At 42.8% G+C, this 24,075-nt stretch overlaps 2 long non-coding RNA genes across 2 annotated transcripts; both read right to left on the bottom strand.

Annotated features, from left to right (window-relative positions):
• Positions 1-916: 916 nt before the first annotated feature.
• LOC306938226 lies at positions 917-3,548 on the bottom strand. The gene is made up of 4 exons (XR_013791690.1): positions 3,352-3,548; positions 3,023-3,238; positions 2,657-2,924; positions 917-1,836 (listed from the first exon to the last, which is right to left on the bottom strand). It is a non-coding gene; the product is annotated as an uncharacterized lncRNA (long non-coding RNA).
• Positions 3,549-3,718: 170 nt separating this feature from the next.
• LOC306938231 lies at positions 3,719-5,669 on the bottom strand. Its single transcript, XR_013791691.1, has 3 exons — positions 5,542-5,669; positions 4,345-4,472; positions 3,719-4,082 (listed from the first exon to the last, which is right to left on the bottom strand). It is a non-coding gene; the product is annotated as an uncharacterized lncRNA (long non-coding RNA).
• Positions 5,670-24,075: the final 18,406 nt, after the last annotated feature.

The raw sequence follows: 24,075 nt of genomic DNA, 5'->3' as shown, positions 1-24,075 counted from the left end.
CTATTAAATATGTCACTATATGGTTGGAACCTCAAATAATTGATAGAAGATATTTTCAAGATATCGTTTTCAAGATGGCGTCCACGATGGAGCTGCCGGGAGCTTAAAATGCATTTTTGTAAGTTTTTATTAAACATTGCCCCACCCTCCCCAAGGTTCCAATTATCGTTGCAACAAGAAAATACATTTCGTCAGGTAGTTTGACATCTTACAATATATAGCCAGCTTGGCTGGTGGTAGACTTAATAAGATTGAAAGTAAAAGCACACACACACACACACACACACACACACACACACACACACACACACACACACACACACACACACACACACACACACACACACACACACACACACACACACACACAAAAATCCCATTCTAAAATAAGCCAAAATATATATAATACAAGATGAATTATGATTGAAATAAGCAAAATAATCTGCCATTGGAACTAGTATATTTTAGCTTGTCAAGATTTCTTGAAATAAGATGTGATATGTGGGCTATCTAGACAAAAATACATCTTGAAATTAGCGGAGAAAACTCATTGTTAGCTATATTAGCTGATAGTAAGTTATATGACTGATCAAATATTAGCTGGGAATACTCAAATTGAACATGTGTTACTAGTATTGGGTCATTCTTTGTGTCTCAATATAAGACATGTTGCCCAGTTTGGCAAGCCTAGTCGTTTCAATTCAAGTGTATGCATCTTATTCCAAGCTCTACAAAAGTGATATTGTCCTAGATATGAGACCCATCATCTACTTCAAATAAGGCTGAAACAATTAAAACAAGTCTTGCATTAAACAAATAAAATTTATAAAATACAGCAGCATATGTACAGTATACAAAGCAGTGCATCACATAACTTCACAGTATTGACAGTATCACCATATTGATTGACTGGAGCAGCAATCACCCCTCGATCTAGCCATTAGCTGGACAGAGGCAACTAGTTTTCACAACAATAATAAACAACAATATTGCACTGTCTGGCATTAGATGCTTTACATTTTGGCTCAGTGTGTACTGAAGTGAAATAAACATGTATACTGTATAAAAATGTTACAATATTGACAATTGCAGAACATGTCATATGTTTATAACATTGAGGTCGTGCCTAACAAAGACCAATGGCATGTCCCTCAATACACGAAAGTGCTTACTGTATATTTATTTAAACATTAACATAAAACACGGGCATTGCTTCAAAAGGGGAAGATTGCTAAATTGCAGTTTAACACAGTACTTCCCAATCTTTTTTTTATAGGAATCTGGAGGTTGTTCTTCTGCTAACAAATCAGTACAGTACTAAAGTCCACATGTGACCATTGGCTTTAAGTGCTTACTGTACATTTAACATTCAAACATCTGACCAATGTTAATAACATTCAAATGTAACTGTTGGCGATTTGAAATACTGGGGGGGGCACAAGGCTACATAAAATGCTGGATTGCAACCTAGCATACAATCTGGATGGGGAGGGGGGTAACTAATGTCCACATCTGACCATTGCTTTAGTGGCCAATGAAAGCTTTCCAATCAGCCATGGCCTTCTTGTAAGATGGAGTGAGGTCTCCCTCATGGATTTTGTCCAAGAGGACCTCCGTTTGTATGACAGAAAGCAGGGTGGCTACACACTTGGGGTATGTAAGGTGTAGGGTATAATAGTAGGCCATAAGGTACAAAACACCATCTGCTACCTCACATTTTGGGAGTGTGTGTATGGGCTCATCTCCTATAGCCAGGATGCAGTCGGACTCACTCACAATCAGCACAGGACAGGACAGAGGACGCTTCTTCAAGAACACATTGGGGTCTTCTTTTTCCTTTAACACAAAACACACATCCATCCATCCATCAGGTAATGCACTTTTGTTTCAAGGATCATTTCAGTGTTTGAGGGGTGCTAGCCCACCCCATTCGACTGGTATCACCCCATATAATCGGCGAAATCATCCGTTATCAGCACGTTTGAATGGGGCCAGAATGTCCATACTGGCATCCTCACTGTTCAGTATGTCATTATCTGCGATTGTAAAATTGTCATTATCACTGATGTCCTGACGGAGGCGCGCCGTGTCTGGTGGCCATGAGCTACGTGAGGCACCGCCGAGCGAGGCGCTAGCCGAGCGTTGCGAAGGCCACCAGACCCGACTCAGCGCCGTTCGAGTTACGTCCTGATAGACAGAGAATAGTATATATTAGTAGCTCCTAGTTCCATCATGCACCAAAATGACACGTCCACCATGGGGAAACCTTGACCAGGCTATGTGGTGAGGATGCCAGTATGGACATTCTGGCCCCATTCAAACGTGCTCAATGAAGGGAAAATGTATGTCATCTTGTGCCTAACAAACATTAGATTAAATCCCATTAACAATAAAGATAATTTAATGTTTGAGTTCTCACCGTTTGTTTTACATCACCTAATCAACATTACAACTTATATTAAAGTTAGACTTTAATATATTAGCGCCCCTCACTTCACACAGGTGTGATTTTTAAAACTTTAACAACTTTTTAAAACAATTCTGATGAAGTTATATGCAGGACCTTCAGCTATAACCATTTAAACACATCAGATTGAGTTGCTTTTGGTGAATAGTATACAGCAAATAGTATACTGTAATGTTGTACACAGCTCACCTCCAGGACATGCACAAGAGCCTCACTCGCGTCCCGTAGCTTCTTGGGAGCAGCAGCCGCAGAGGGGAACAGTGATGGCAGTGATTAACGTGATACATGCACCCAACATCAAGTGCTTACTTTTGGTCATTCCCATTGGAGGTTTCATCAACTTTTTCGACACACCATAAAACTCCACCTTCTGGCATAAATCATTCCATCTTCCTTTCAGTTGACCAATGTAGTTGCTGTTGTTCCTGTCCAGGATGCGGCGAAGTTCTGCCATCACCTATGAAATATTGAATATATAATACAGACATTTGAATGCATCCTTTAGGAGGACATTGGCAAAACGTTTAGAATGATGCCTCATCAACAATCACTTACATGTCCAATGACATTGAAGCAAGGATATGCCTCCATAATTCTGTCGTATCTGTCCTCCTGTCTGTCCTCTGGCTTTGAATTCCAAATCCAGGAGCTGAGAGACAGACTCGTGGTTTGGATTCTTCTTCTTGTACAACAACTGTAGGGTTCTGTAGTGTTTGGCCATGGTTGCTGGACTGTCGGAGTCAGGACTGTCGATGTCCGCCGGCTTGTTAGCTATAAAAGACAGACACACACAGCTCTATATTTAAAATTACATTCTGTTCATTAAAGAACTGGAGATATACTATAGAAATATACAGTACATATACAGTGCATTTGAAGATCACCTCTTTCATTAATGGCAGAGTCTGTGGTTGTATTCCCCTCAGAGGAGCGGTCGAGAATGAGGGTTGAGTCACTCGAAATGTCATCTGAGTAATGTGGCTCCTCAAGAGGAGGCACCTTTGGCTGCAGATGGCGTTTCTTGGAAGGTCTGCCTTCTGGAACAGTCTTTTGGGGGGATCTCACGTTCTGCAATCTTTTGTATAGCTGTCCATACACAGTGGCCTGTACAAGACAAAAGTAAAGCATTCTAATTTCCACTTAAAACGCCAAACACTTTAGTCAACTGGATACATTTCACTTACCCATGTGTTCTTATGGTTCAGGTCCTGCAGCATGGGGTAGTAGCCTACTAGTAGGCCTACTGGACTATTCTTCTTGCCATCGCTGTAACCTCTGGCTTTGATGGGTATCTGTCAGATTCAGCATCACCTTTTGCCCTCAGGATTGCGATCATACTGGTCATGGTGTTACGGATGAGCCGGCATCTGAGGTCCTTGGACATTTGGCAGGTCTGCTCTTCACCCTTCTTCGCCAACTCAAAGTATTGTTTTCGGACGTGCTCAAGTTCGGTGTCTGTGTGTACTACGTAGTCTGGGAAGGAGATCTTCACAACCTTTTCAGGGGTTGTGTAGTTTGCAGCTGTACATCCTCTAACATGAGTCGGAGTGGAAGTCTGTGGCAGTGGTGACTTGTTACCAGAAGGAGAACTCCCAGAGTCTTCTCTGCCAGATTCCTATCAAATAAAATATTATGAACTACTGGTAAACCAACATTTCCTTTTTACTGTGTTAAACTGCACTGACAACATAGCACAAGTATGCCATGTTTAATTTGAGGTTAAATCTTGCATCAGCTAACCTCTAATCCAGAGGATATTGGAGTAATTAATTACCGGTAATAATAGTTGATCATGGTTTGCATTATTATTCTGGTATAATAAATCAATAAAGTACATACAGGTTGGTACTTAATGCAGAATTATTTTAGAAACTGACCTCGACACGATCATCATGACATGAATGCCAGACTGCTTTCCTCCTCAAGAAGTTTTCTAGGCCTGGGAAAAGATCCTTCAAGTCTTCACGAGTCAGGGTGCCCATCATTGCCTCACTGATGTTGGCAGCTACAGCGAAATAGGAAGCAAAATAACTGTAAATGCGACTCTTTATTGATCAATTGTTTATTATTAATACAACACAACTGGAGCAGTGGAGCTGCAAATATTTTAGCAATAACTCTTATCAAGTAATCTGATAATGAGAAGTGTATATTTTATAATATCAGTGAAAGTGATTTGATCTGGGGGTCACCAGCTAAATGATAATTAGGAACCAAATGGATCCTTACTGGTCCATTTGTACAATGGTAAAACAGGTCTGTAATAAATACAAACCGGCAACTAGGTATAGCATGGCTTTATATCTAAGAATCTATATAAGCTAAGATAGAATTCTAAATATTAGCCATACATAAAAAAATCACACCCGTGTGAACTGAGTGGTGTAAGGTCTTATATAGCCTGATCAGCTCTGATCTGACGTAATGTCTGACGTAATGAAATCACACCCGGGTGAACTGGGTGACCGTAGCAACCATGCTCATTTTTTGAGCACGGACAGACAGACAGACTAACAAAGCCAGTCGTAGGAGTGGTTTACACCACTCAAAAATTAAATATATTATAATGATTAAGACTATAACTTTATTACAAGATGACAGGAGTGATTTGATTATTTTTTTGTAGACTATAGCCTGCATGTCCCAGCTATCAAAAGGTTTTGGCATGAAGCTCATTAGATCAGCCCCACTAACTTAATTCCAATTAAAAAAATGGATGTGTAAAAAAAAAGACAGATTTACAAGCTCACAACGCGGCCCCCATATGCTGTGATGTGAGCTTGAAGATCTGTTTTTTTTGCAACATCAAAGCGAGAGCATTTGGCGGACGTGCAGACACGTCAAATAAATGGCTAACATCTCAATACTTATCTGATGTTATTTTTAAAAAATATTTGCATGCATTACCCCTTAAAGTCGACACAGCAACGTCGACCAAGTCTTCCATGTTGTTAGCAGAACTGGCTAGCTGGCCTGGTTAGCTCAGCTTGTTGTTGGCTTCTAAACGTGTGTACAGTACAATACACAATGACATTAATAATAACATTTTTCAAATCATGTGGTATTTAACTTACCAGCAATAATGTGTGGTTTCAATCAGGTTTCGTTGGTAAACTCGCAGAGAAATAAAGACGGTGTTCCTCAACTTCTTCTTAGGTGGAGGTGAATTAGCTAACCGGTACAATTAGAATCTCGACACAGCTTCTTCTTCTTCTTCTTCTTCTTGTGATTTCCGGCAGACTAGATGCCTTCCGGCATATTGCTGCCTCCCACTGGTCGGGAGTATACCTCCTTTCTGTCCATTCTACCTCTATGGTAGCAGTCGTGTTGCTGCCATGAAATTAAGCACCGCTTTAACAGTCTTTGCCTGGTTCTCTGTTGGGTTGAGGAGACTTTTGAGCGTCACATTGTTTGTGTGGTCACTTGCCACTGATGCATACAGCAGCTCTCTTTCTTCAGAGTACCGGGTGCACTCCATAAGCACATGCTCCACTGTTTGATCTTTTTTGCATGTGCTGCACAGTCCATCTGGGTGCTTCCCCATTTTTGACAGGTCTGGTAAGGAATTTGAATGGTAAATCAGTCATAGGTAAACACACAGGTCCGCTCCAGCGTCATCCTCTCAGCACATGCACACACATACACAAACAGAGGAACACAGGCAGGTTCCCTCACAGGTCAAAGTCACCTCGACTGGACCGGACTGAGCAAACAATGGGACCGGATGGTTCACACACACACACACACACACACACACACACACACACACACACACACACAAGCTGACTTAATAAAACACGTACACAACACTCACTCATGACAGAGGATGACCGGGAGAAGATGACCGGGAGAAGATGACCACACGATGGATCAGACCATCTGAGGAGAACTTATGATTGGCCGAGTGGCGGCACTAAGAGACTATAATACTATGGAGGTTGTTGGTGAACTTCACTCATTGTCACTATAGGATGATGGGTCCAGAGCTGATAAATTCATTATGAGCTCTGCGGTAATCAATGTTGGTAACATCTGTCTCTGTTCGTTATAGTATGATTGTATAGGATTCATATATTATGATTTGGCTCAAGCACCATTGTAACTAGAAATAGGACATACAACGAATTGACATAATCTTAACTTCTCTTGTGTATTATTCTGCCTGGTATGAGTACATTTCTGAAATAATCATTCAACGAACGCGTGTTGATTCCATGTTGTTTTGTCTAATACCTCTTTGGAGGTAAAGGGTGAGAAACGGACTGGGATCTCCAGCAGATGGTGACCCTGACACGTGATTATTTCCACCGGACCAGGCAGAACACAAAGGGATCTAAGAGGGTTGAACGTCTTGCGGAGACAACCTGCCAGGTCAACACACGGTGTCCTTTTTCCTGTGAGACTCAATAGAGGTAAGCAGTTCTCTATTGTAATAAAAACTGCTAATTGATTTATTCCAAATTGAATTGAGTCTCACAAAAGGAAAAATCAACTCCGTTTTGCCAAAAAACATTGAACTCTAAAAACATAACAGTATCTATTCTAGGGGACAGATATGGATGGCCAGCATTCGGTTATAATCAATGTGTATGTTTTTGTGTTGTAAAAGTTTATAAAGAGTAAGAGAAAGTCTTAGAATAATACATGTTTTATAAGAAAAAAAGTGAAAAATTGAGGACAGTAGAGATAAGTCTTGAAGAAGAGACACAAGGTCAAGAAAGTCTGGGACTTCAAGTATACACCTATATATGTGTATGTATATATTTGTATGAAGATATTGTATGTATGGGTAGGTGTCAAATCCTGCCGGGCAGGTTGCATTTATTAAAGTAATAAATGTATAAGTTTCACTGGCTGGAACTTCAAGTAGGCACCTGTGTATATATATGTGTATCTTTATATAAAGACATTGTGTGTATGCATATGTGTAGGTGTGAAAAATCCTGCTGGGCAGGTTGCATTTGTTAAATGTAATAAATGTATGGTTGTTAAAGAATCAGTTTGGAAAGTGGTACCAACCATCTTAAGATTCTTTAAGCCAATAAGTACGACCTTTCATTGTTATAGAACAATGTTCACTTAACGTAGCGTAAGTCTCTAGTGAACCAGAAACCGGTGAGGCTGGTTAACGAATAACTGGACATTTTGGAGGTCCAACCTCGATTTTCGGACTGGGTTGCTGTGTTGCTGCTGACGGAGTTTGGCTACGCGGAGAAAGGTGTCCCTTGGCCTGGCAGTTTTTAGGAAATTGAGGTAAGCAGCTCCTTGTGGGGTACCTGGCAGCTTTCGCTGTGTAGCCAACTTCCGCAGTACGTATTGTCTTGTAAAAGTGCAATCTGTTTCGAAAATTCATGTGAGGCATTGTTGGGATTTGGTGTTTTGAGGTATTGGTGATGATTTTGTTTGTGAGTGAATGGTCTGTCTGTGACAGCTGATTTGAGTCTTGAGTGTGATATTGTGTGGTCTGCCTGTGTGTGTGTATGTGTGTGAGAGGCAGACAGTGTGAAAGAAAAAAAAAAAAAAAAAAAGAAAAAGGAGTGAGGAGAGAGAGGAAGAGAGAGTGTGAGAAAGAGTGGTGTGATTTACACTTTTCACCTTGGCATTTAGTTTTGGTGTGTTGGAATTATAAAATACTCTATTATAGATATTTTTCTGTGTCACATGTGGAGTTAATGTATTATGTATTATGTATTATGTATGTATTGTATTGTGAAAGGTTCGAAATAAACTAAACTAAACTAAAAACTAAAGTAATCTTTGATGAAATAGTAGCCTAGATAGTTAAGTCTATTAACTACATTATATACATTTTATATACTGTGGGGCTAAAGTAATCTTGATGAAAAAGTAACTAAAAAAAAAAAAAAAATACCTCATGTGATCGGTTGAGTATCTAGATTAGGTATTTATTTTATTTTTCCTCTTTTATCTGTCTCTTTTACCTTTTGTGTTAATATGGGTTCCTCAAACTCACGAAAGAAGGATCTACAGGGTCCTGCTAAAATTATGTATGAGAAGTTTGGGGTTAAATCGATTCAATTTTTGCCTAAGTGGCACAAAGACTTAGGATTTCCGTTCCTATAGCAGATTGTATGGAGACTATCACCAGGGATTTAATAAATTAAATGGTTAAGTATTTGTATGGTTAGCTGCTGCACTTGAAGTGCAGTTCAGAGGTGTGTGTATACAGTATGTGTTGGGAGTATTTCCCATTTCCAGTAATTGTACTAGTTACTCAGATACACATAAGTCAGGGTAGTACTCCTCCTTCATTTCAATTGGTAAGCTAAAAAAAAATCACATGAAGTGTGTGTACATGGTTTGAATATTCCCCATTTCGGCTTCCTAAGTAAACAGCATAACAGGGGCCGTGCATTTAAAAAAAAAATGCACGGCTCTCCCTCTCTGTGTCTGTGTCTGTGATGGATCTGGTAGATCTGCTATATTGGTATTTTTTGTGGACTGGTGTCAATATGTTTCCTTTTGGCCCAGACCGTGTTCATCTTGCCCTTTGACCATCGGTTTTATCATCAGCCTACTGCCTGTTTACTCTGGGTTGTTCTTCTTATCATCATAAATGTCATGTCATCCATGTTTATGGCCAAAATATGTTTTCATCTGTCCCATTTAATATCTTGTTGACTCCTTATTCGGTCTCCATACTGTCTGTCCCCAGGCAAGTTAACTAGCATACTGAGAGGTCTATTTGGATTTGAGACTACATGCATTTGACCTTGATGCCTAGTGAGAAAGTAGATAGCAGGCCATTTCTCTGTTGAAGAGTTCACAGACGGCAGGGAAAGAATGTTATCAACAGGTTGCCTGGCAACGCCAGCGTCCACGCTTTCCCGGTTTATGGCTTTCAATGACGGAACATTCAACGCTGTCACAATATCAGTCTCATCACCTATGTGCTGGTCCAATGAGCGCTCGACACCTATGTGCCAGCGTGGCATAGGGGAAATTAACTGTGTATTGAGCCAATGAAAGTTTATCAACAACTGACGTGTTCTACAGTATTAATGCCTTTGAGATGAATTGTTCGTGAGAGAGAACCCTGTGCCGTTTGCCGCACAGGGTGAGAGTTTTTTGTAATTTGGCTGTGTGTGGATCTGTTCTATCTCTCTGATCTGAAAATGAATTAACTAAACCATATTTGTTCTGACTCGACAATCCTTCTTCTGGTGGACTCATCTTTTTAATTGACTACTAAAGGTATTTTTCTAAAAGAGTATTTCCTGTTAAAGCTATGGTTAACTTGGTCATAGGCTCTCTGCCTAGTTGTGGTGCTGAGTATTTCTCAGTACTTTTGAGTACTTTCTCAAGAGTAGTTTTATAGTTTTAGCCCTGTGTGGCTCAGTAATTCAGTATAATACAGTCCTTTTATATCCTGGGAATCATTAATTGTCCCTTTGGCATTTTATATGCAACTAATGGGTTTTATCTTAATTATAAATCCATCAGTCTGTCTTAATGTCTGTACGTCTGTCTGTCTGTCTGTCTGTCTGTCGGTATCGTTCTGTCTGTCTGTCTGTCCCTCCCTCCCTCTCTACCCCTCAGCTCCCACTCACTCTCGCTCTCTGTCTCTCTCTGTGTCTGGTGCTGTGGGGCAAAGGCCAAACTGCGCTCCGGCACATAGTGAGATGGGGTAGAATGGTTATATTGTTTTAATAACATTTGGTGCCCAAGTTGCACCTGTAAAAAATGAGGCATTCTGCAGTATGAGTATTGTGCTCTGAATACTTAGAGGTCAATACTGATACTCGGATACTTGTACTCAAGTACATTTTTCAAATCTGTACTTCTGCTTGTAAAAAAAAATGGTTTAAGGTTAATAAGGTAGTATTTTTAGGCTCAAAGGAGTATGTTTGCTTATAATAAAGCAGCGGTATTGGTATTTGATTAACTATAGGAATAACTAATTTACAGATAATGTGTTTATATTATCTGTAAAAGAGGGATTATAGGTCTAGGTCTAAAACACAGATAAAATTCATCAAGGATGCATTCTATTGTAAGGACGGGCTGGACGGGCTTAGCGAAGTGAGGTATATTTTTTAAATATTTAAGTGCATTGTGCAATAAAAAAAAATAGAATACTTTGTTTTCTTTTTGAGATATCTTTCTCTCTCTACCTGTCTCTACGTAACCTCCCTCCATATAAATGTGAAATGCATGCGCTAGAGAACTCTGTCTCTCTGCGTCTCCTCCCTCCATTTTACAACTGTGTAAATGCGTACGTAGAACGCTGGGTCTCTCTCTCTCTCTATCTCTCTCTCCTTGGCTTCTCTCTAAGTACTCTCCCTCCATATAAATGTGTAAATGCGTGCTGTGAGAACGTCTGTCTCTCTAAGTACCCTCCCTCCATATAAATGTGTAAATACGTACTGTAAGAACGGTCAGGAGAAGTACAAATATTAATATTATTTTTTATTATTATTTTTATTTTCATTTTTTTAAAACCATACCCTGTCTACCTACACGCCCTCCCTTCACCATTAGCTGTGTACATGCGCGGGTGGTAGAACAGTCATTTTCATTTAAAAACATACCCTGTTTATTTTTGTTGGTCATTTTCATTTGCTGACCATCATAAGAATTGTCAATAATTATTGTTTCATTTCATTCACCAGTATTTGTTGTTCTTTTCTGTTTTATCTCACAGATACGGAATGACTATTGATAAAATAGTGTATTGCCTCATTCTGATGGTCTAACATTGGTCTTATAAATCTTAAATAGTTAGGTAGTGATGTTACAAAGTTGAGTGCTCTCCAAACAGATTTCCTTAACAGCACTCACATAAAACTAAGAGGAACAAATCTCAAAAGGACAGATAAAACACTAGGCCTGCCCTTTGATTAGGTTGAAAAAGGTTACGGGTAACCGGCACAAAGTCTATAGATCTATGACAAAATATAATTAATGATCTTGTTTCAGGTGTATAATGATCTTGTTTCAGGTGGAGAAGACACTAAAAGAGGGTCTAACAAAGACGTTCTAAAGGATATATATTTAGAATAAGTGTAAAGAAAAATAGCAGATCTACAAGCTCTCATACGGCCGGAATGTTTATATATACTGTAGGCTAATTAACCATGTACTGTATAGATAAAAGAAAAAGGATCTCCATCTTCCCCAGTATATAGATTATTTTAACTGAATTATCCCATCTTTGGACAATCTACATTTCATTTCATTATGAGTCATTATCCCACCTCATCATATTTTTATTATTTTGGTATAGGGACACCTTCCACTACATTTTATTATTTTGTTTTCATCACCATGAGTTTGGCTTGACTAGGCATATATCCTCCCCTGAATAGACTGGATTCTATATTTTGCCTTTATGGTACTAATTTGACTCACCCGGAAGCTGCTACGATCGGCGCAGGAGCGCGACAAAGATAACATCATCAAGTACCCCGTCCCCCTCTCCAAGCTCTGCTTGGTATAAGAACTGTGTTAGGTGCATCTCCGACGTTTTTTCCCGTTTGCGACAGAGATCAAGTGTATCTGTCAATGAGAACGTATAGGCTATATTGTCACCTGTGGGTCACCTGTTATGTCACCCATCCTGAGGGCGGGGCGAAGATCCGGCTCCGACAACGAGCAAAGAAGAACTATCGCAGTGTCTGCTCTGATGAGCTACTAAGAACTTTGCCATTGGCACTTTCGACGGCGCAGGAGCGCTACAACGGTGCTGGGTTCCATGGGAACCCCGGACACATCATCTTCATCATCATCATCATCATCATCATCGAGAGAGAAAAGTCATTCTGTCTCTCTCCCACAGTACCATCTAAATAATGAGTGATTGTTTGCCTAGTCAAAGTCAAAGTCAAAAAGACTGTTTTTTTTAGGTGTTGACAAATTGGGAACCATACAACCCATATTACATCAATCATGCAACACGCTATTTCATGAAGTTACTTTTTGATGAGGTTACATTGAAATGTTAAATGTTTATTTCTGTATTAATTGATGTGGTTATTAAGAAAATCAATAGTAGACATGCAGCACTACAACGCCAAGGTCATAGGCCAAAGCTGTGTGGATATAACAAATGGCAAGAGATAAGGATTTGGGTGCGGGTAGTAATGTTCATGGGGCTCAAAGTTCACTGCAGGGGAAAGCCCTGGGTAATCAATAAATCTGGCTAGTCTAAAGCTAAACTAAAAAGTTGAATAATAGAAACCATAACATGTTGTATGTTGTATCTCAAAGAGGGTGTTTACAATGCCTTTGACGGCCGGTAAAGTCCCGATACAGTTTGAAAAGAAAAAGTACAGTATAGAGACATTCCCCCATATTGGTGAAATTCCTAATTTTGGTACATCTTATTAATTGAGATGTAAAGAGGGTCTGGTAAGGAATTTGAATGGTAAATCAGTCATAGGTAAACACACAGGTCCGCTCCAGCGTCATCCTCTCAGCACATGCACACACATACACAAACAGAGGAACACAGGCAGGTTCCCTCACAGGTCAAAGTCACCTCGACTGGACCGGACTGAGCAAACAATGGGACCGGATGGTTCACACACACACACACACACACACACACACACACACACACACACACACACACACAAGCTGACTTAATAAAACACGTACACAACACTCACTCATGACAGAGGATGACCGGGAGAAGATGACCGGGAGAAGATGACCACACGATGGATCAGACCATCTGAGGAGAACTTATGATTGGCCGAGTGGCGGCACTAAGAGACTATAATACTATGGAGGTTGTTGGTGAACTTCACTCATTGTCACTATAGGATGATGGGTCCAGAGCTGATAAATTCATTATGAGCTCTGCGGTAATCAATGTTGGTAACATCTGTCTCTGTTCGTTATAGTATGATTGTATAGGATTCATATATTATGATTTGGCTCAAGCACCATTGTAACTAGAAATAGGACATAAAACGAATTGACATAATCTTAACTTCTCTTGTGTATTATTCTGCCTGGTATGAGTACATTTCTGAAATAATCATTCAACGAACGCGTGTTGATTCCATGTTGTTTTGTCTAATACCTCTTTGGAGGTAAAGGGTGAGAAACGGACTGGGATCTCCAGCAGGTCCCATGCCAGTCCACAGTGTCCCAACCTGAGTCTTGTCATTGTCACGGTCTGCCTTCTCTCTGCCCCAAGGTAGCATGCCCCTTTTTTGACACTGTTCTGGATCTTGAAGTAGTGTCTTCCTTTCTTTCCCCTTTCCCACTGTTCCTGTTATTTCCCTTTTGATTATAGATCTGCACTCGTATGCTCCTATTGTTACATTTATGTCTACTTCCCTACATAGTGCCTTTTTCGCTGCCCTATCTGCCATCTCATTCCCTTCCACCCCCACATGGGCTGGTACCCAGAGGAAACCTACTTCCCCTCCTACTTTCTCAATCTTGTAAAGGTGGACCAACAGCTCCACCATCAGGTCTGACCGAGCTCCCAGCTTTCCTTCCCCCATGTTCATGAGCACAGAGGCAGAGTCCGAGCATATGACCAGTTGACCACCTGTCTAGGCTTCACCTCCTCCACCCACTTCAATGCCCAGATTATTGCCATCAGCTCTGTTGTAAATACTGACACCCCCTCGGACAGCCTCTTATTTACAGTCACCTCCATCTTAGGGATTGTATATGCAAACCCCGCCTTCCCTGACTTAGGATCTTTGGACCCATCCGTGTATATTTGAAGGTGATGTTCCCAGGTGCTTTCTAGCCTTCTAGCTACCATGTCGCTGTAGTACGTGCTGCCCTGCTCTTTTATTGCCTCGAGTAGGCTTAGGTCTATTACTGGTGTCGGTAATAACCACGTCGGTACCACTGGCCAGTGCACTGGCAGCGGTGGCCGAACGGATAGCGGCGCGGTCTTGATACCGGAAGGTTCCTAGTTCGAATCAGCCGTCCGACACGTTAAAATTACCACCGCTGAAGTGCCCTTGAACAAGGCATTGAACCACTACGATGAAATGTGTTCTATGAGCAGGGCCTGGCTGGAAACAAGTTCTTGAGCTTAGCCCAGATACCCTGGGTAAATATAGATTTCATTTCATTTCATTTCATTTCACTATAGGGGCCAGCCACACCGCTCCCAACTCCAGCTTCTCCATCTCCTTATTCTTTTTGAAGATGAGACACTCTTGCTTGCCTTTGGCCCCTCCCCACTCCCATGCGTCTTGCAGCACTGCTTTAGCTGGGTTTTCCCCTAGGTGTCCCCTGAGTTTGCTTATGTATTGCATAGCCAGCTTTGTCCTTCGCATCTCTAGTGGAGTCTCTCCCATCTCAATTTGTAACGCTGGTATTGGGGTTGTGCGGCGGGCTCCACAACACACTCTCAAAGCCTTTGCCTGTACTACCTCTAACTTGTTCAGGTGACTCTTGGCTGCTGTTCCATAGCACAGACATCCATAGTCTATCTTTGACCTGACCATTGCTCTATATATCATTATCAGTGTTAGTTGGTCTGCTCCCCACGAGCTCCCAGAGATACACCTCATCACATTGATCACCTTTTCACATTTGCATACAATGCTGTCTATATGCTTTTTCCAAGTCAGCCTTTCGTCAAAGGGAACTCCTAGCAGTTTGAACTCCTTGACCCTCTCTATTTCCTGCCCATACATACACAGGCCATCTCCCTTGTATCTCTTATTCCCGAAGACAACATATTTTGTTTTCTCCACTGATATCTTAAACCCCCACCTGTTTCCCCAGTCAGTTATTTTGTGTATAGCTCCCTGCATACTCTTAGTTATAAAATTAATGTCTCTGCCTCTTTTCCAGACAGCTCTGTCATCTGCGAACAGTGACAGACCAAATCCTGGCCCTATATCCTGAAATATGTCGTTGATCATTACATCGAATAACACTGGACTGATTACACTCCCCTGTGGCGTTCCATTGTCAATGCTGGTCCCATCTGATAGGGCCTCCCCCACTCTGACCTGTATTACCCTGTTCTTTAGGAAGTCCTGAATCAAATTTAGTAGGCGCCCTCGAATTCCTGCATCATATAGTTTTATGGCTAGTCCCTCTTTCCACAACATGTCATAGGCTTTTTCAATGTCCAAAAACATTGCCACCAGTCCCTCCTTGTTTATCATGGCCTTCTTTATATCCGACTCCAAGGATATCACAGAGTCCATGGTGCCCCTACCTCTACGGAACCCACTCTGTACTGGGCTAAACCACCCCTGCTTCTCTAGTTTATATACTAGCCTGTCCGTCACCATTCTTTCCATTATTTTGCACAGTACTGCTGTCAGTGCTATAGGTCTGTATGATCCAGGCTTTGCAGCATCTTTACCTGGCTTTACGATCGGAATTACAACTGCTTGCTTCCAGGCTGAAGGCAGGGTTCCCTCTTCCCATACCGTATTTATTAGGGCCAAAATCTCTTCCAACACTAGCTCCCCTACTCTCTTAAAAATCTCGTAGCTTAGACCGTCTTTTCCTGGTGCAGTTTTCCCCCCATTCTTTATTGCTCTTTGCAGTTCTGAAATAGAGAAGTGCAAATTGACCACATCGGTGTTGTCACAGTTTACTTGGAGTTTAGATTTATGTTGGCTTAAGGCTTCATTCCTTTTTCTTATACCTTCCTCTCCAATATTCGTCCCACTATGCACAGCCTTAAACGTACTTTCACACATTCTTGCTTTTTCTACATCGCTTTTAGCCACCACCCCCTCTTTTTCTAACACTGGCATCCTCCTTCTCTTTTTCACCCCTGCCATTCGGTGAACCGCTGCCCAGATTTCCCCTACTGAGGTCTCGGCTCCTAAGCTTTTGCAGTAATTCCTCCAACACTCTTTTTGGCCGTCTTAATCACTCTTCTAGCTCTGGCTCTGGACCTTTTATACTCTATTGCATTGTTCTCTGTCGGGCTCCTTCTCAGTTCTCTATATGCTGAGTTCTGTTACATAAATTGTCAAGATAACAGATAAGGGAAGGCCAATTAGTTGCATATAAAATGCAGAAGGGACAATTAATGATTCACCAAAGATATAAAGGACTGTATAATACTGAATTACTGAGCTACACAGAGCTATAACTATAAAAATACTTTTGAGAAAGTACTCAAAGAGTACACATAAATACTCAGCACCACAATGGTAAAAATGGTTTCCAAACCTTTTAGATGACCAAGTTAACAATTAGCTTTAACAGGATTACTTTAAGCAGGAAATACTCTTTTAGAAAAATACCTTTAAGTACCCAATAAAAAGATGAAACCACCAGGAAGAAGGATTGTCCAGTCAGCAGAATATGATTAATGTCTATTCATTTTCAGATCAGAGAGACAGAACAGATCCACATACAGCCAAATTACAAAAAACTCTCACCCTGTGCGACAAACTGCACAGGGTTCTCTCTCTCGAACAATTCATTTCACAGGCATTAATACTGTAGAATACGTCAATTGTTGATACACATTCATTGGCTGAATACACAGTTAGTTTCCGCTATTCCACGCTGGCACTGGTTGTCAAGCGCTCATTGGACCAGCACATGGATGATGAGACTGATATCGGGACAGCTTCCTTAGTTCCGTCATGGAGGGCCATAGACCGGGAAAGCACTGAGGCTGGCGTTGCTATGGCAACCTGAAGATAACATTTCTTTCCCTGCTAGCGGTGAACTCTTAACAGAGAGAAATGCTCTCTCTCACTAGGCCCCAAGGCCACACTGATATCGAAGCAGCTGCATGTAAACTAAAATCAAAACAGCACACTACAGTATGGTGACTTTTGTGGCTACAGGCAGACAGTATGGAGACTGACTAAGATATAAAATCTGAAGGTGGCGTCAGGAAATCCATAATATATATGATATAATAATATAAAGGATAATATAGGTCTGAGATGATTAGGCCTGTGGATGGTGACATGACATAAATAGGATAAGGAGAACCCGGTCTGGGCCAAAGGGAACATTGACACAAGTCCACAAAAATACCAAAGTAACAGATCTACCATAACTCAAAATTATCTATCAAGTTCCTTTCTCGAATTGCTGCTGTGCATGCCTTGTTCCACCATGGGACACTTACTCTTTCTTTAGGGTTTCTCTTAACTGGTATGCACTCCCGCGCCTTGTGCAGTACCATTGCGCACAGGCTATCATTCCACTCATCTATAGTTCCCTCCCCGTTCACACTGTCTAACTCATTGTCACACTTTTCTGCAAATTTCTCCCACTCTGCCTTGCTGTAGTCAAAAAACCCCGGTCTTGCTTGCTCTTCAGCTACCAATGTTTTCCCAAACCTCACCAGTATTGGGTAGTGGTCACTGCCTATTGTGTCATGCTGTTCTGTGTCCAGGAAGCCCCACTCCCCCACCCTTGCCAACTCACTGGATACTATAGTTAGATCTATACAGGACTCAGCCCCTGTTCTTACATCAAACCTAGTTGGCCTCCCATCATTTGCACACACCAATCCGTATCTGTCCATAACCTCCTCCACTGTGCTCCCATTGCTGTCTTTCATCCTACTGCCCCAGAGGGGGTTGTGTGAGTTAAAGTCCCCCACCCAGATCACCGGTACCCCTATCTGCTCCATAACCTCCTCAAGTTCACTTAGGATCAGTGTACAGCAAGGGTTATAAAAGTTCACAATGTTTATCCACTTATCCTTCTCCCATACCCTCACTGCCACACACTCTAGAGAGGTCTTAATTTCCACCCTTTTGTACTGTATATTTTCCCTTACGAACGTTGCACCCCCCCCTCCCGTTTGTTCTTTCCTATCCAGCCTTATACTCTCATACCCAGGGATCACAAAATCTAGACATGGTCTGAGCCAGGTCTCCTGTACACAAATTATTTCTGGTTTGTTCGTGTGCTCTTTTATCACTCTTTTAAGTTCCTGCCCATTTGCTATCAAGCTTCTTGCATTCCATTGTAATATGTAAAACACCATCAACCTAACGATCATCATCCTCATTGTGGTCTTCAGTTCCCTCTTCTATCCGCTTACTCCTGTCAGCACCCCTCCTTTCTTTTGTTGCTGCTGCCCATTCCATTTCTTTCTGCCCCATGAAGGAGAATAGCTGCTCTGGGTCTACCTGCAGTGCCTCTCCAACAACCTTTTCTGCTGCATCTACCACCATTTTGATTGCATTTGCCCGCGTAAATGGTTCCTGTGATTTCCTGGCGGTGAGTGCACACAGGACTTCTACCAGAACCGCCATGAACGTTTCTCGACTCCCTGCACCCCCCGCTCCATCCCCACTGGCCCGGCAGGGGGCGCCCCTGCCCTCACTGTTTCGGCTGCTTCCACTGTTCCCCTCACTTTCCTTACTGCCTCCGCGTAGGACATTTCTCCTCCCGCTCTGACTCTCTCAACCTCTGTGGCGTTTACATGGTGTTCACATCCCCTATATGAAGTAATATGGTTACCCCCACAATTGCAGCATTTAGCCTCCGTTGCCTGACACTCTGCAAACTCATGGCTCCCTCCACACTTTCCACACCTCCTGTCCCCTCTACATGCCGCGGCTGCATGCCCAAAACGCTGGCACTTGTAGCAGCGCATTGGGGGCCGGATATATTCCTTCACTCGGAAACTCATATATCCAAGATTAAGATATACTCTCGTTGGCATTATGGTCACTTCTTTTTTAAAGGTTAGCAGCACTGCCGTGCCCCCATTTTTAAACCTCCTCGCTTCCTCAACCACTGCTTCACTATCAACTTCCCCAATTGTCTTTTCCACAATTGCTTTGTCTGTTATATCTTGGCTCACATATATCACTCCCTTGGTATTTTTCGTACCGCCGCCGGGAATAAAGCATTCAAGCATTCAAGGTTTTCAAACATAAACATCAAATCGGACAACACTCTCATCACTGACAACCTTGATGTGGCCAACTACTTGAATATCTTCTTTACAAACATAGCAACAACTCTGGTTAACAAACTGCCCTCCCACTCTGGGCTCTTTGGTGTAGAGCACATTACAACCTTCTACAGAAACCTAGGTGTTTGTAAAGACGATTTTAAACTAGTTATGGTAACAACTGATGAGGTAATTAAGAAACTGAGTGCCCTCCAACCCCACAAGGCCACAGGCCATGACAATATTCCCTCCAAATTTCTCAGAGACTCAGCCATCTCTATAGCTCCAATCATCACCCACATGGTAAACCTCTCCATCAAACAGGGACAGGTCCCCCAAGATTTCAAACTGGCCAAAGTAACCCCCTTGCACAAGAAAGGGAGTAAATTAGACCCCGGCAACTACCGCCCTATTTCTATTCTTAGCTCCATCTCGAAAGTGATGGAAAAAATAGTCTATGAACAGGTTGAAAAGTATCTTGCCACTAATAAATTAATGTACGAGTTCCAATCTGGCTTCAGAACGTCCCACTCCACTGACACATGCCTTCTCTATTTGAGCGACCACATCAAACATGAGGTGGATGCTGGCAAATACTGCGGCATGGTCATGCTGGACCTCCAAAAGGCTTTTGACACCGTGAACCACTCCATACTGGTTAACAAGCTAAAGGCAATTGGTTTCAATAGCACATCAGTGAGCTGGATGCAATCCTACCTGGAGGGGAGAGAACAGATGGTGGAGGTGAATGGAATACTGTCCCCCCCCCCCTCCCAGTGAGCTGTGGCGTTCCACAAGGGAGCATACTAGGACCTTTACTGTTCCTAATATATGTTAACGACATGACTTCAGCTTGTGACTGCAACTTGTTCCTGTTCGCAGATGACTCAGCACTGCTAGTCTCGGACAGGAACAAACTGCAGGTTGAAAAGGCCCTCAGCTCTGAACTCGGTAGAATCTGCACCTGGCTCGCTGATAACAAACTATCTTTACACCTGGGAAAAACTGAATCCATTCTCTTTGGCTCTAATAGTAATCTCAGCAAGGCAAATGGCTTCTTGGTTAGAGTGGGTGACAATGTTATCACACGTAAAGATGAAATTACCTACCTAGGTTCCATCCTGGAGGCTAATCTTTCCGGTGATAAAATGGCCACCAACGTAATCAAAAAGGTCAACCATAGAACAAGATTCCTTTACAGGATCTCCTCACTGGTCAACAAAAACACCTTGAAGACCCTAACAGGAGCCCTTGTACAGGGTTTCTTTGACTATGCATGCACCTCCTGGTACCACAGCACCTCAAAGGCCCTTAAAACCAGCCTCCAGACTTCCCAAAACAAACTGGTCAGGCTCCTACTTGACCTAGCCCCCCGAACCCACCTCACCCCTGCCCACTTCGACAGGCTGGAATGGCTTAGGGTCGACGACAGAGTACAGCATCTTGCAATGGGTCTGGTCCACAAGATTCGATACACCACCAAGATACCCATGTACCTGTCTAGATACTTCCTAAATGTTAACGAAGTCCACACCCACAACACCAGAGGGAGTGCAACGAACCATGTACAACCCAGATTCGGCACAAACAAGGGACTAAATTCTTTTCGCTCCTATGCCACCAAAATGTGGAACGCCCTACCAACTGTCATTAAGACATGCGAATCCCTTGACTCTTTCAAAACCGCTCTCAAAGGGCACCTACGGACGGCTGCAATTAGAAACTGGCCCCTGTAAAATCGGAATCCCTCAAACACGAACGCAAGGACAACACAAGTGACGGTCGCGGCCACACAGCCAACTCAAGGTATGGCCACTGAGCCGACCTAGGGACCCATTGCAAGGACAACACAAGAGACGGTCACGGAAACACAGCCAACTCAAGGTACGGCCACGGAGTCGACTTGGGGACCCAACGCAGCTCCTCCAAGGAAAACAAACAAATTAACGGAGCTGAACGTGAATCCCCCCCACCGCCCACCCCTTTTTTTCCCTCACTGTATATGTTTCTTTTCCCTTTTTACCTCCTTTATGATGAATTCCTGTTCTGTCTATAGAAGTGTCTATTTGTACGTCTCTAAATGTTTTGATGATTTGAACATGGTAGACCCTATTGGAAACAAGTGTAATGCTTAATTGGGTCGTCCACTCACAGCCTTTGTATTGAGTTTGTGCTTGAAATGTACTGTAATTCTGCAAACTGTTAATAAATTCTTCAATCAATCAATCAAATTGGTCTGCCGAGCAACTGTTTAACCTGCATTGCCTTTCGTCTCTGGCCTTCATTTCTGCACCTTCACGTTCAACACATCTCCCAGCTTATCTTTAATGTCCGCCGACAATTTAAGTGGATTTAGCCCTTTATCACTCCTATCCTTAAATTTCACCACAAACTTAATTTCAGCTACATCCTAAACCTTTGATTTTTTCCTAGCGTCGCTTTGATCTTGGCCACTCTCACCTCCACTCTCATTGTCTGACCGTACCCTTTTCTCTTGGCTCGCACTTTTAGTTTTGCTCTTATCCCCCCCTTTCCTCCCGTTTCCAGCCATAATGGCTTTATCCTGCTACTACCCTAGCTGCTGGGTCTGTTCGGAACTGTTTCGGAATACCACCGGACCTATACAGGCCGTCGGTCGGTATTCCTCCACCTTCCTCCCACACCCAAGTCCCAAAGTCTTTAGTCGCTAAAGCCGGACTCACACCGGTCAGTGATGAAATCAAACAATGTTCAAACCGTTCTCCTTCTCGCGGTTCCCTGTTGCTGTGGTAACCAAACGCCACGCTGACGGAAGCATAGACATATATACATAGACGCCCCTTCCGGCTCTGAGGCGTGTGTCAAAATTGAAGGCACTATTTTCCCGACATTCCTTGCGAAGAATAGCGGAAGCAAAGCGGAAGCTTGTCAAGCTTCCGCGTGCGTAACATAAGTCCCGGAAAAGACGCGCTGTGATTGGCCAGTAGTCACTTGAGTGACAGCGAGAGACATGGAGGAGCATTGAACGTGTTGTCTCCAACCAGCTCTCTCTCCATCTCTCACATAACAACCTGCTAGATCCCAACCAGTCCGGATTCAAAAAGGCCCACTCCACAGAAACTGCCCTGCTGGCAGTCACAGAAGCACTACATGCTGCCCAGGCTGCTTCCCACTCTGCAGTCCTGATTCTCCTAGACCTATCAGCAGCATTTGACACAGTGAACCACCAGCTGCTCCTAGACACCCTAGCGGATCTAGGCATCGGCGGGACGGCACTAAAGTGGTTCTCCTCTTACCTCACCGACCGGACCTACCAGGTCTCCTGGAAAGGTCTGTTATCATCCCCCCGAACCCTCCAAACTGGGGTCCCACAGGGATCTGTACTTGGTCCCCTCCTTTTCTCACTGTACACTAAATCCCTTGGCACTATCATCTCTGCTCACAATATATCCTATCACTGTTATGCCGATGACACACAACTGTTTCTATCCTTCCCCCCCTCTGCCACCCAGGTGGAAGAGCGCATCACTGCTTGCCTGGCTGACATCTCACAGTGGATGTCCTCCAACCACCTCAAGCTGAACCCAGACAAGACTGAGCTTCTCTTCTTCCCAGCTAAGTCCTGCCCGATGCGGGAGCTAACTATTTCCGTAGACAACGCCCTGGTAACGTCTGTCCCAACAGCCAGGAACCTTGGTGTTGTCCTGGACAGTCAGCTCTCGTTCAAAACTCACATCACAGCTGTCACTCGATCCTGTAGGTTCACACTCTATAACATATGACGAATTAGACCGTTCCTCACCCAGGAATCATCCCAGCTCCTAATCCAGACAACAGTCCTGTCAAAACTTGACTATTGTAACTCTCTCCTTACTGGCCTACCGGCATGTGCACTGAAGCCTCTCCAACTGATCCAAAATGCCGCAGCTCGCTTGGTCTTCAACCAGCCAAAATTCTCACATGTCTCCCCCCTGCTCCGCTCCCTGCACTGGCTCCCGGTCGCTGCCCGCACAGAATACAAAACTCTGATGTTGGCATTTAAAGCAACCAAAGGTATGGCTCCCCCATATCTTGCCAGCATGATTGAACCCTACAAACCCTCCCGCGCACTCAGATCAGCCAACGCAGGGAAGCTGGAAGTACCCCCACTAAAAACGCCGGGACAACGCTCCACACGTCCCAAACTCTTCTCCCTTCTGGCCCCAAAACTGCACTTCCCGTTGCAATCAGAACTGCAGCATCACTCCCGATCTTCCGCCGTAGTCTGAAAACCCACCTTTTCAGACTCCATCATGGCCCATAGCACTTACCCTACCCCCCTTAGACAGCACTTCTTAGACTTATATAGCATTTGAAACAGACTTATAGCATGTCATGTAGACAGCACAATAAGTGCATTGTATGTAGTCATAGCACTTCATAGTATATATGTACAGCATAGTATAGCATATATGTGTAGTTTATATGTATAGTGTCATTATATAGATATGTTCTAGTTATAGTTTATATGTATAGTGTCATTATATAGATATGTTCTAGTCACGTTCTTAGCTTACGCATGTTTCGCGATAAATGCATTTTTACATATGTGATGTATTCCCATGCTTTTTGTTCTTGCTTATTGTAAATCGCTCTGGATTAAGAGCGTCTGCTAAATGCCTAAATTGTGTAAATTGTGGAGTCGCCTTCAGCAAATGCCTTCAGCACTTCTAAATAATAAAGCTGCGGAGAACTGTTGCTTTGTGTTCACTCTTTAATGTTTTCTGTTAGTAATCTA

The sequence above is a fragment of the Electrona antarctica genome, assembly GCF_951216825.1.
Source record: "Electrona antarctica genome assembly, chromosome: 2".
In the NCBI taxonomy this organism is placed as follows: Eukaryota; Metazoa; Chordata; class Actinopteri; order Myctophiformes; family Myctophidae; genus Electrona; species Electrona antarctica.
This window is presented reverse-complemented; position numbering and strand designations above follow the sequence as displayed.